The following is a 10,383-nucleotide window of genomic DNA, read 5'->3' on the forward strand; positions in this document are numbered from 1 at the left end:
CCAAGCCCCCTTGACACTCAGCTGCAGCCCTTCCACCCTCGCACTACAGCTCCCAGCAGGCTCCTGAGAGCCACGGGGGATGCTGGGAGATGTAGTTCCGGGGGGGCAAAAGCCTGTGGATGCCTTGTTCCCTACTACAGCAGCGTCACTTGGCGTGTGTGTGTTTGTGAGTGTTAAGGGGACACACTGCTGGGGGTGTGTGGGTGTGTTATAAGGACAAATAGGTGGGTGGGTATGTTATAAGGACACAGGTGTTGTGTGTGTGTTGTAGGGACATGCGGGGGGGGTATAGGGACACAGGGGTGTGAGTGTCACAGGGATACACAGGCGTGTGTGTTATGAGGACACGGGGGGGTTATATGCACATACAGGTGTGTGTGTGCTTGTTTTAAGGACACAGGATTGTATGTGTGTATTGTAGGGACACACAGGGTTGTGGCTAGGTTAGTGTTATAGGGACATAGGCAGTTAGTTGAACAATAGAACCAGATACTTTTTTCTTAAAGAAAACCCAGTTTTGCCCATTCTCACAATTTTATCACAAGTCTCACAATGTTTGATGTAGATTGCTTTTTTAAAAGACCCAACTTCTGAAGTCATAGAATTACATGAGAAAGAAGAGCAAGTTTCTATGCCACATAATGCAGTTGCAGTGGGGGAGGTCTAGGCTGGATATTAGGAAACACTATTTCACTAGGAGGGTGGTGAAGCATTGGAATGGGTTACCGAGGGAGGTGGTAGCCCTGGCTGGGATGATTTAGTTGGGGTTGGTCCTGCTTTGAGGCGGGGGTTGGACTAGATAACCTCCTGAGGTCTCTTCCAATCCTAATCTTCTATGATTGTATGATTCTATGCTGAGAAAAGCTCAAAAACATGACCCTGGTGTGAGCCTAAAGGCTCAGCAACGAGAAGGCAAAAAAAAAAGAACCCCAAATCAATCGTTTTTGATAAAAATCTTGTGCTTTTTTAAGCTAGTCTTGTGATTTTGCAAGACCTGATTAATTCATGATTAATTTTAACAGTTGGGGTCAGTCACACTGAAAATGTCCTTCCATTTGTTACTCTATAATCTCATAAAGACTAAAAAGGGGGACATCTTAGACATCCTAGGTGAGATTTTTCCAAGCCACCTACAGGATATATTATTGCTATCATTTGTATTGCAGCAGCACAGGACCCCCTTGTTCCAGACACTGTACAACCCCCCACACACACACACATACACACACACACACACACACACACACACAGAAACACAAAAGATGTGTACTGTATACAGTTAGATGTGTATGCTAGGATTTATAGAGAGGGCTCAGAATATGGTTCCCACAACTAAGAAGATGTGTTGGTGTTTGAGTTCCTGTTTAAATTATAACTTTAATGCTGCTGGTGTTTTATTGTACAATCAAGGATGTGTTAGGGAGGCTTAAGCATTGGCTTTTTATTATTTTAAATCTAAATAAACAATAATACATCATGGCCAGCCCCAGCAAATCATGAGACTGATTTAAAAATTATGAGGTGTTACAATGCAATAATTCATCTGTGGTGGTGGTGGTGGTTGGGTTGTTTTGTTTCTTTTTGTTTTTTCCTCTGGGTTATGAGTCTTTATTACAAACTTGAAAACATGACCAGTAATCTGGCTCCATGATCTGAAGCCTGAAGAAAAACAGCAAATGTTTTGAGATTCATGCTAAAATCACAAGAGTTATCTGTCCTGGATTGTGGCTGATTATAGGGTTGTTCTGTGTTTGTATGGCACAAAGGGGTCTGGTGCATGACTGAGGCTCCTAGGTGCTACCATAGTACAGTAATAAATAATAGAAAGAGGTACTAAAGGCTTGGAAATTTGGCCTGGAGATTTTTTGAAAATCTGGCCCTAATTCCCTGGTATGAAGTTTCTTGCTCCTTTTTCTGAAGCCTCAGATATATCTGAATCCCTGAATCACACTTGACCCTCACCCAGCAGAATCCAGAGTTGCTATGCACAATCTATGCTTCCCTTTCGGTCAATGAGACCGGGAAAAGCAGGCAGTCTCACCAGGGGCTGGGAGATTCACTGTGGTTCAAAGAACCAAGTCCAGGCAGAATGATCCTTATTCAATTATCCCATGAAAATGACCCAGTCTAATTATTCCTTAGGTGAAAACCAATTTAAAACAGGAGTTAAAAATTCACAAATCACCCTAATGGATGAACGATCCCAACCGCTAGGTCTGCTTTAAACCGGCCTGATCTCCCCACAGACAAATACTGCATTTCCACGTGCTTTGAGAAGGGAGTGGGCAGGGGGTAAGAAAGGGGGGAGCTATTTGAGGACCCCAAGATCTTGTTGTGCAGAGGACAGATGGAAGCAGATTTACATCTCACACTTAGACCAGCAAGCAGGTGAATGGGGGCAAAATGCGCCCCTGCCACTTTGTAGATTCAGAGTTTCCAAGGCCAGAAGGGGCCATTGTGACCATCTAGTCTGACTTGGGGTATAACACAGGCCAGAGAACTGCCCTAAATTAATTCCTTTTGAGCTAGAGCAGATCTGTTGAAAATAAAAAAAAATCCAACCTTGATTTAAAAATGTTTCATTTCACTTGAAACAAAAAAAATCGACTTTTTCATTTCACTGGAAAATTTGACATGTTTTTGTTTCTAGGCAGCCTGAAGCAAATGAATTCCCCCCCCCCCCCATTTGAGTGCGGTTTGGTCACCAAACCATTGGTTCATAGCACACCTCTAATCTCAGTGTAGATTGTAAATTCTTCTGGGCAGGGACCATCTTTTTGTTCTGTGTTTGTAGAGCACCTACACAATGGGGCCCTGCTCCATGATTGGGGCTCCTAGGTGCTACCATAATACCCCTAATAAATAATATACAGTGCCTAAAGCCACAGGGTTGTGGTCTATGACTGGGGCTACTAGGCGCTATCGTAATACCCCTAATAAATAATGTACAACGCCTAGCACAATGGGGTCCTGCTCCATGACTGTGATGGGGGCTCTTAGGAACTACCAAAATACACCTAATAAATAATAATAATAATAATAATGTCAGACCCCTATATGCAGAGGCATCACAAATAGCTAGTCACTTTTGAAAATTCCATCCAGATTAAAAAAAAGACAGAACAAGCCCCCACCTCCCCCTCACCCCATAACTCCAAAATGCCTGAAGGGATTTTGCTCCAACATTCACCAATGGACAAAGACCAACTGTGAGGAAGTTGCTCCCAAAAGCTGAACGCGTGGGAAATTTAGGAGCATGTTGAAAAACAGAAAAGTGTTTTGTAGCTTCGCTTTGCACTGGCTGACGGTGCGACTACTTTGATACATAACTGGATTCCCACAAGTTGGGGTGGGTAGAGCTCTGGGCTGCCATTTGATCACCTTTCTAATGGAAGACAAGAATCCGGGGACTTTCACTCACTGCTGGCTCTTTCCATTCCATGTTCTGCTCTGATTAGAAAAAAAGAAAGAAAATAAAAAGTTCTGGCATAAATACACCAGACCTGACGATGAGCAGAAATGACTGGATCTAATTATTGCTTCTGTCAACACTTAGGACTTATCAGCTGGGTTGGAGCAGTGGCCTTGTCCCCTTCCCCACAGCTGCCCCTCTGTGCGTGTGTGTGTGTTGTTAGCAGTGAGATGATGTTTAAAGGCCCAGGCCGAGGGCTCACCAAAGATCCAAACATTTCAAAGCATCAGACACCCGCAGCTTGCTCTGGACTTTCTCCAGACAGGGGCTGTGCAAAGCAGTGAAATGCAAGACTCAAGTCTGGAAGGAGGCATATTCACTCGGAGTAGCTCACAGCTAATGGCCCACGTGGAGAGTACATTCAGCAGTGTGGGGGTGGCAGTGTGGCCTAGTGGCTAGAGTCCTGGACTGGGACTCACAATACCTGCATTATATTTCTAGCTCTACTGCTGGTCAGCTGCTGTGCCTCAGCTTCCCCATCTGTCAAATGGGGGTAATGATAGTGAACTCGAGATGTTCAGATACTATGGTGCTGAGCACCATATAGAATCTTAGGCCAGAAGGGAACATTGTGGTCATTGCTGACCTCCTGTATATCACGGGCCATGGAACTTCCTCAGAAGAATTCCTAAAACAGATCTTTTAGAAAAACATCCCATCTTGAGTTAAAAATGGTTAGTGATGGAGAGTCCACCATGACTCTTGGTAAATTGTTCCAATGGCTAATTACTCTCACAGTTAATAATGTGCACCCTATTTCCAGAATTAATTTGTCTAGCTTCAACTTCCAGCCATTGGATTGTGTTATACCTTCCTCTGCTAGACTGAAGAGCCCATTATTAAATATTTGTTCGCCATGTAGGTACTTACAGACCATGATCAAGTCACCCCTTAACCATCTCTTTCTTAAACTAAATAGATTGATCTCCTTGGCCTGGTCTACACTACGAGTTTATGTCAGATTTAGCAGAGTTAAATCGAATTAACCCTGCACCCAACCACACAACGAAGCCATTCTTTTCGACATAAAGGGTACTTAAAACCGATTTCTGTACTCCTCCTCGATGAGGGGATTAGCGCTGAAATCGACGTCGCCATTTCGAATTAGGATTAGTGTGAACGCAATTTGAATGTTTTGGCCTCCGGGAGCTATCCCATAGTGCACCATTATGACCGCTCTGGATAGCACTCTGAACTTGGATGAACTGGCCAGGGGTACAGGAAAAGCCCCGGGAACTTTTGAATCTCATCTCCTGTTTGGCCAGGCGAGCTCATCAGCACAGGTGACCATGCAGTCCCAGAATCGAAAAAGAGCTCCAGCATGGACCAAACGGGAGGTACTGGATCTGATTGCTGTATGGGGAGAGGAATCCGTGCTATCAGAACTATGTTCCAAAAGACGAAATGCCAAAACATTTCAAAAAATCTCCAAGGCCACGAGGGACAGAAGCTACAGCAGGGATGCAACACAGTGCCCCGTGAAACTTAAGGAGCTCAGACAAGCGTACCAGAAAACCAAAGAATCAAACGGACGCTCCGGGACAGAGCCCCAGACATGCTGCTTCTACGCTGAGCTGCATGCAATTCTAAGGGGGACCGCCACCACTACCCCACCCCGTCCGTGGACGCCGATGATGGGGTACTCTCCGCCATGCCTGAGGATTTTGCAGACAGGGAAGATGAGGAGGAGGACAAGCTTGAGGAGGTCACACAGCACACTGTTCTCCCGACAGCCAGGATCTTTTTATCACCCTGACCGAAAAACCCTCCCAACCCAACCAAGCCAGATAAGGGACCTCTGGTGAGTGTACCTTTTAAAATATAATATATGTTATAAAAGCAAGCGTTTTTTAATGATTAAGTAGCTCTGCGGACTTGGGATGCATTCGTGGCCAGTACAGCTACTGGAAAAATCTGTTAAAATGTATGGGGATGGAGCACAAATCCTCCAGGGACATCTCCATGAAGGTCTCCTGGAGGTACTCTAAAAGCCTTTGCAGATGGTTTCTGGAGAGAGCAGCCTTATTCCGTCCCCCATGGTAGGACACTTTACCACGCCATGCTAGTAGCAAGTAATCTGGTATCATTGCATGACAAAGCCTGGCAGCGTATGGTCCCGGTGTTTGCTGGCATTCAAGCAACATCCGTTCTTTATCTCTCTGTGTTATCCTCAGGAGAGTGATATCATTCATGGTAACCTGGTTGAAATAGGGGAATTTAATTAAGGGGACATTCAGAGGTGGCTGTTCCTACTGGGCTGTTTGCCTGTGGCTGAAAAGAAATCCTCCCCGCAGTTAGCCACGCAGTGGGAGTGGGGGCTACTGGCGCTGAGCTGTTGGCGTTTGGCTAGCAGGGATCTTCCCTGATACCAGCCATGCGGTGGGGTGAGGGGTAAAGCGATCATCCCAGAGAATTGGATGTGGGGGTGGGGGTCGGGGTTAGTTTGGTTTCTGCTGCTGCACGTTAACAGGAAAACTGCAGCACTAAATGGCCAACTCAACGTGCTTTACTTGGTATGGGAGAGGAGGAGGCTGCTGTTATGAAGGCTGCAGAAGCCGAAAGGCTATGGCTTACCATGACCGCCTGCAAGCCAAATTCTGTTACCTGGCACTGCGTGTGTGATCGCTAACTCCAAAGCCACAGGCACTCAATATAAGATGCAAAATGCGACCTTGTACCAAAATCACATGTGCTATGTAATGTGAATAGTGTTGTCCACCATGAAAGAGTATAGCCATTGTTCTGTAAAATGTATCTTTTAAAATACTTCACTCCCTTTTTTTCCTCTAGCAGCTGCAAATGTTTCAAGCCTCCCTCCTCCGTCCCAAAGGCTATCTCAGATAAGGCAGCGAAAAAAACGCACGCGTGATGAAATGTTCTCTGAGCTCATGCAGTCGTCCAGCACTGACAGAGCTCAGCAGAATGTGTGGAGGGACAAAATAGCAGAGTACAGGAAAGCGGCCGATGAACATGAGGAGAGGTGGTGGCAGGAAGATCAGAGGAGGCATGAGGCAACGCTGGGGCTACTGCCGGATCAAACGGACATGCTCTGGTGTCCGGTGGAGGTTCATGAATGGCAGCAGGATCACAGACTGCCGCTGCAGTCCCTATTTAATCGCGCTCCCTCCTCCCCAAGTTCCATGGCCTCCTCACCCAAACACCCAAGAACGCGTGGGGGGAGGCTCTGGGCACCCAACCACTCCACGCCAGTGGACAGCCCAAGCAACAAAAGGCCGTCATTCAACAAGTTTTGAAGTGGCCTTTTCCTTCCCTCCTACCCTCCTCCCACACCCCACCCGGGCTACTTTGTGAGTTATCTCCCTATTTTTATAATCAATTAATAAAGAATACATGTTTTTTAAACGATAGTGACTTTATTTCCTTTTGCAAGCAAGCTGTGATCGAAGCGGGGAGGGCAGGTGGCTTACAGGGAATTTAGAGGCAACCAAGGGGGTGGGTTTTCATCAAGGAGAAACAAACAGAAGTGTCACACAGTACCCTGCCCAGTCATGAAACTGGTTTTCAAAGCATCTCTGATGCACAGCGCTTCCTGCTATGCTCTTCTAACCACCCCGGTGTCTGGCTGCACGTATTCAGCAACCAGTCGATTTGCCTCAACCTCCCACCCCGCCATAAACGTCTCCCCCTTACTCTCACAGAGATTGTGGAGCACACAGCAAGCAGCAATAACAATGGGAATATTGGTTTCGCTGAGGTCTGAATGAGTCAGTAAACTGCACCAGCGACCCTTTAAATGTCCAAATGCACACTCTACCACCATTCTGCACTTGCTCAGCCTATAGTTGAACAGCTCCTTTCTACAGTCCAGGGTGCCTGTTCATGAGCCAGGGCTTTAAGGGGTAGGCTGGGTCCCCAAGGATAACTATAGGCATTTCAACATCCCCAACAGTTATTTTCTAGTCTGGAAATAAAGTCCCTTCCTGCAGCCATTTAAACAGGCCAGAATTCCTGAAGACGCGAGTGTCATGAATCTTTCCCAGCCATCCCACGTTGATGTTGGTGAAACGTCCCTTGTGATCCACCAGTTCTTGCAGCACCATTGAAAAGTACTCCTTGCGGTTTATGTACTGGCTGCCCTAGTGGTCCAGTCCCCAGATAGGGATATGCATTCCGTCTGTCACCCCACCACAGTTAGGGAATCCCATTTCAGCAAAGCCATCTAGTATGACCTGCACATTTCCCAGAGTCACTACCTTTGATAGCAGCAGCTCAATGATTGCATTGGCTACTTGCATCACAGCAACCCCCACAGTAGATTTGTCCACTCCAGATTGATAACCGACTGACCGGTAGCTGTCTGGCATTGCAAGCTTCCACAGGGCTATTGCCACTCGCTTGTGAACTGTGAGGGCCGCTCTCATCTTGGTATTCTTGCGCTTCAGGGCAGGGGAAAGCAAGTCACAAAGTTCCATGAAAGTGGCCTTACGCATGCGAAAGTTTTGGAACCACTGGGAATCATCCCAAACCTGCAACACTATGCGGTCCCACCACTCTGTGCTTGTTTCCCGGGCCCAGAATCGGCATTCCACAGCATGAGCCTGCCCTAGTAACACCATGATCTCCAAATTTCCGGGGACCATGGTTTTAGAGAAATCTGTGTTCATGTCCTCATCACCGCACTGCTGTCACCTCCTTGCCTGGTTTTTCAGGTGCTGGTTTTGCATAACTGCACGATAAAGTGCGAGGTGTTTACAATGGTCATAACTGCTGCGGTGAGCTGAACGGGCTCCATGCTTGCTGTGCTATGGCATCTGCTCGGGCAATCCAGGGAAAAGGGCACGAAATGATTGTCTGCCGTTGTTTTCACGGAGGGAGGGAGGGTTAACTGATGACATTTACCCATAACCACCTGCGACACATTTTTGACCCCATCAGGCATTGGGAGCTCAGCCCAGAATTCCAGTTGGCAGCGGGGACTGTGGGATAGCTACCCACAGTGCACCGCTCGGAATGTCAACGCTTGCCACGGTACTGTGGACGCACACCGCCGAATTAATGTGCTTAGGGTGGACGCATGCACTCAACTTTATACAATCTGTTCCCAAAAATCGACTTCTGTAAAATTGGAGTACTTTTGTAGTGTAGGCATGGCCCTGAGTCTATCACTATAAGGCAGGTTTTCTAATCCTTTAGTCATTCTCGTGGCTCTTCTCTGAACCCTCTCCAGTTTATCAACTTCCTTCTTGAATTGAGGCACCAGAACTGACCACGGGATTCCAGCAGTGGTCACATCAGTGCTAATTAAATAGGTAAAATAACATCTGTACCCCTGCTCGATTCCTCTGTTTATTCATCCAAGGATCACATTAGCTCTTTTGGCCACAGCATTACACTGGGAGCTCATGTTCAGCTCATTGTCCACCATGACCCCCAAATCTTTTTCAGAGTCACTGCTTCCCAGGATAGTCTCCCAACCTGTAGGTATGGCTAACATTCTTTGTTCCTAGATATATACTTTTACTTTTAGCTGTATTAAAATGCATATTGTTTGCTAGTGCCTCATTTACCAAGCAATCCAGATTAATCTGAATCAGTGACCTGTCCTCTTCATTATTTACCTACCCTCTATTTTTGTGTCGTATGCAAACTTTATCAATGATGATTTTATATTGTTTTCCAGGTGATTGATAAAGATATTAAGTAATGTAGGGCCACAAACCGATCTCTGCAGGGTCCCACTGGAAATAGACCCACTCGATTACGATTCCACATTTTCAGTTACATTTTGAGACCTATCAGTTAGCCAGTTTTTAATCCATTTAATGTGTGCCTTGTTAATTTTATATTCTTCTAGTTTTTTAATCAAAATGTTGTGCGGCACCAAGTCAAACGCCTTACTGAATTTTAAGTGTATTACATCAGCACCATTACCTTTACCAAACAAACTGGTAATCTCATTAAAAAAAGATACCAAGTAAGTTTGACAGGATCTATTTTCCATAAGCCCATGTTGATTTGCATTAATCACATCACCCTCCTGTAGTTCTTTATTAATCAAATCCCATATCAGCCACTCCATTATCTTGCATAGGATCAGTGTCAGCCTGATTACTAGAGTCATCCCAATGCTCCAAGACTTATTGAAAATAAACATTAATTGTCCAGGGATTCAGAGTAGCAGCCCTGTTAGTCTGTATTCACAAAAAGAAGAGGAGGACTTGTGGCACCTTAGAGACTAACAAATTTATTTGAGCATAAGCTTGAAGTGAGCTGTAGCTCACGAAAGCTTATGCTCAAATAAATTTGTTAGTCTCTAAGGTGCCACAAGTACTCCTCTTCTTTTTATTAATTGTCCAGTGAGCTCCTTGGCCAGCTTTTTAAAAACCGTTGAATGCAAGTTATCTGGACCTGCTGATTTAAAAATATCTAACTTTAGTAGCTTGTATTTAGTATGCTTCAGAGATACTAGTGGAATGGAAAGAGTGTTATCACCATATGAGACTATATCATCTGCTTTTTCCCCAAATGCAGAACAGAAGTATTTATTGAACCCTTCTGTCTTTTCTGCATTATTATTTATAATTCTACCATTCCAATCTAGTAATGTACCAGTGCTGTTGTCAGGGTTCTTTTTGTTCCGAATATATTTTTTAAAAACTCCTCCTTATTGTCCTTAACTCTGCTGCCAATGATTTCTCCTTGTGTCCCTTGGCTTCCCTTATCAATTTTCTACAATTCTTAACTTTTAATTTATATTCATTACTATCAACTTCACCTTCCTTCCATTTGTTATATATTATTTTTATTATTGTTTTTTGCCATCTGCCTTCACTTTATCTCTACACCACATCAATTTTTTAACCAGCACAGCCTTCTTCCTTGATTGTGGGATTGTGCCTATTTTGGGCATCTAATAAGGTGTTCTTAAATGATTGTCAAGACCTAGATAG

At 45.0% G+C, this 10,383-nt stretch overlaps 1 long non-coding RNA gene across 1 annotated transcript; it reads left to right on the plus strand.

Annotated features, from left to right (window-relative positions):
- Positions 1 to 87: 87 nt before the first annotated feature.
- LOC140900800 (uncharacterized) lies at positions 88 to 6,835 on the plus strand. The gene is made up of 3 exons (XR_012155719.1): positions 88 to 166; positions 4,392 to 5,273; positions 6,263 to 6,835. It is a non-coding gene; the product is annotated as an uncharacterized lncRNA (long non-coding RNA).
- The last annotated feature ends 3,548 nt before the right edge of the window (positions 6,836 to 10,383 follow it).

Source organism: Lepidochelys kempii, chromosome 20 (assembly GCF_965140265.1).
Source record: "Lepidochelys kempii isolate rLepKem1 chromosome 20, rLepKem1.hap2, whole genome shotgun sequence".
Taxonomy (NCBI): Eukaryota; Metazoa; Chordata; order Testudines; family Cheloniidae; genus Lepidochelys; species Lepidochelys kempii.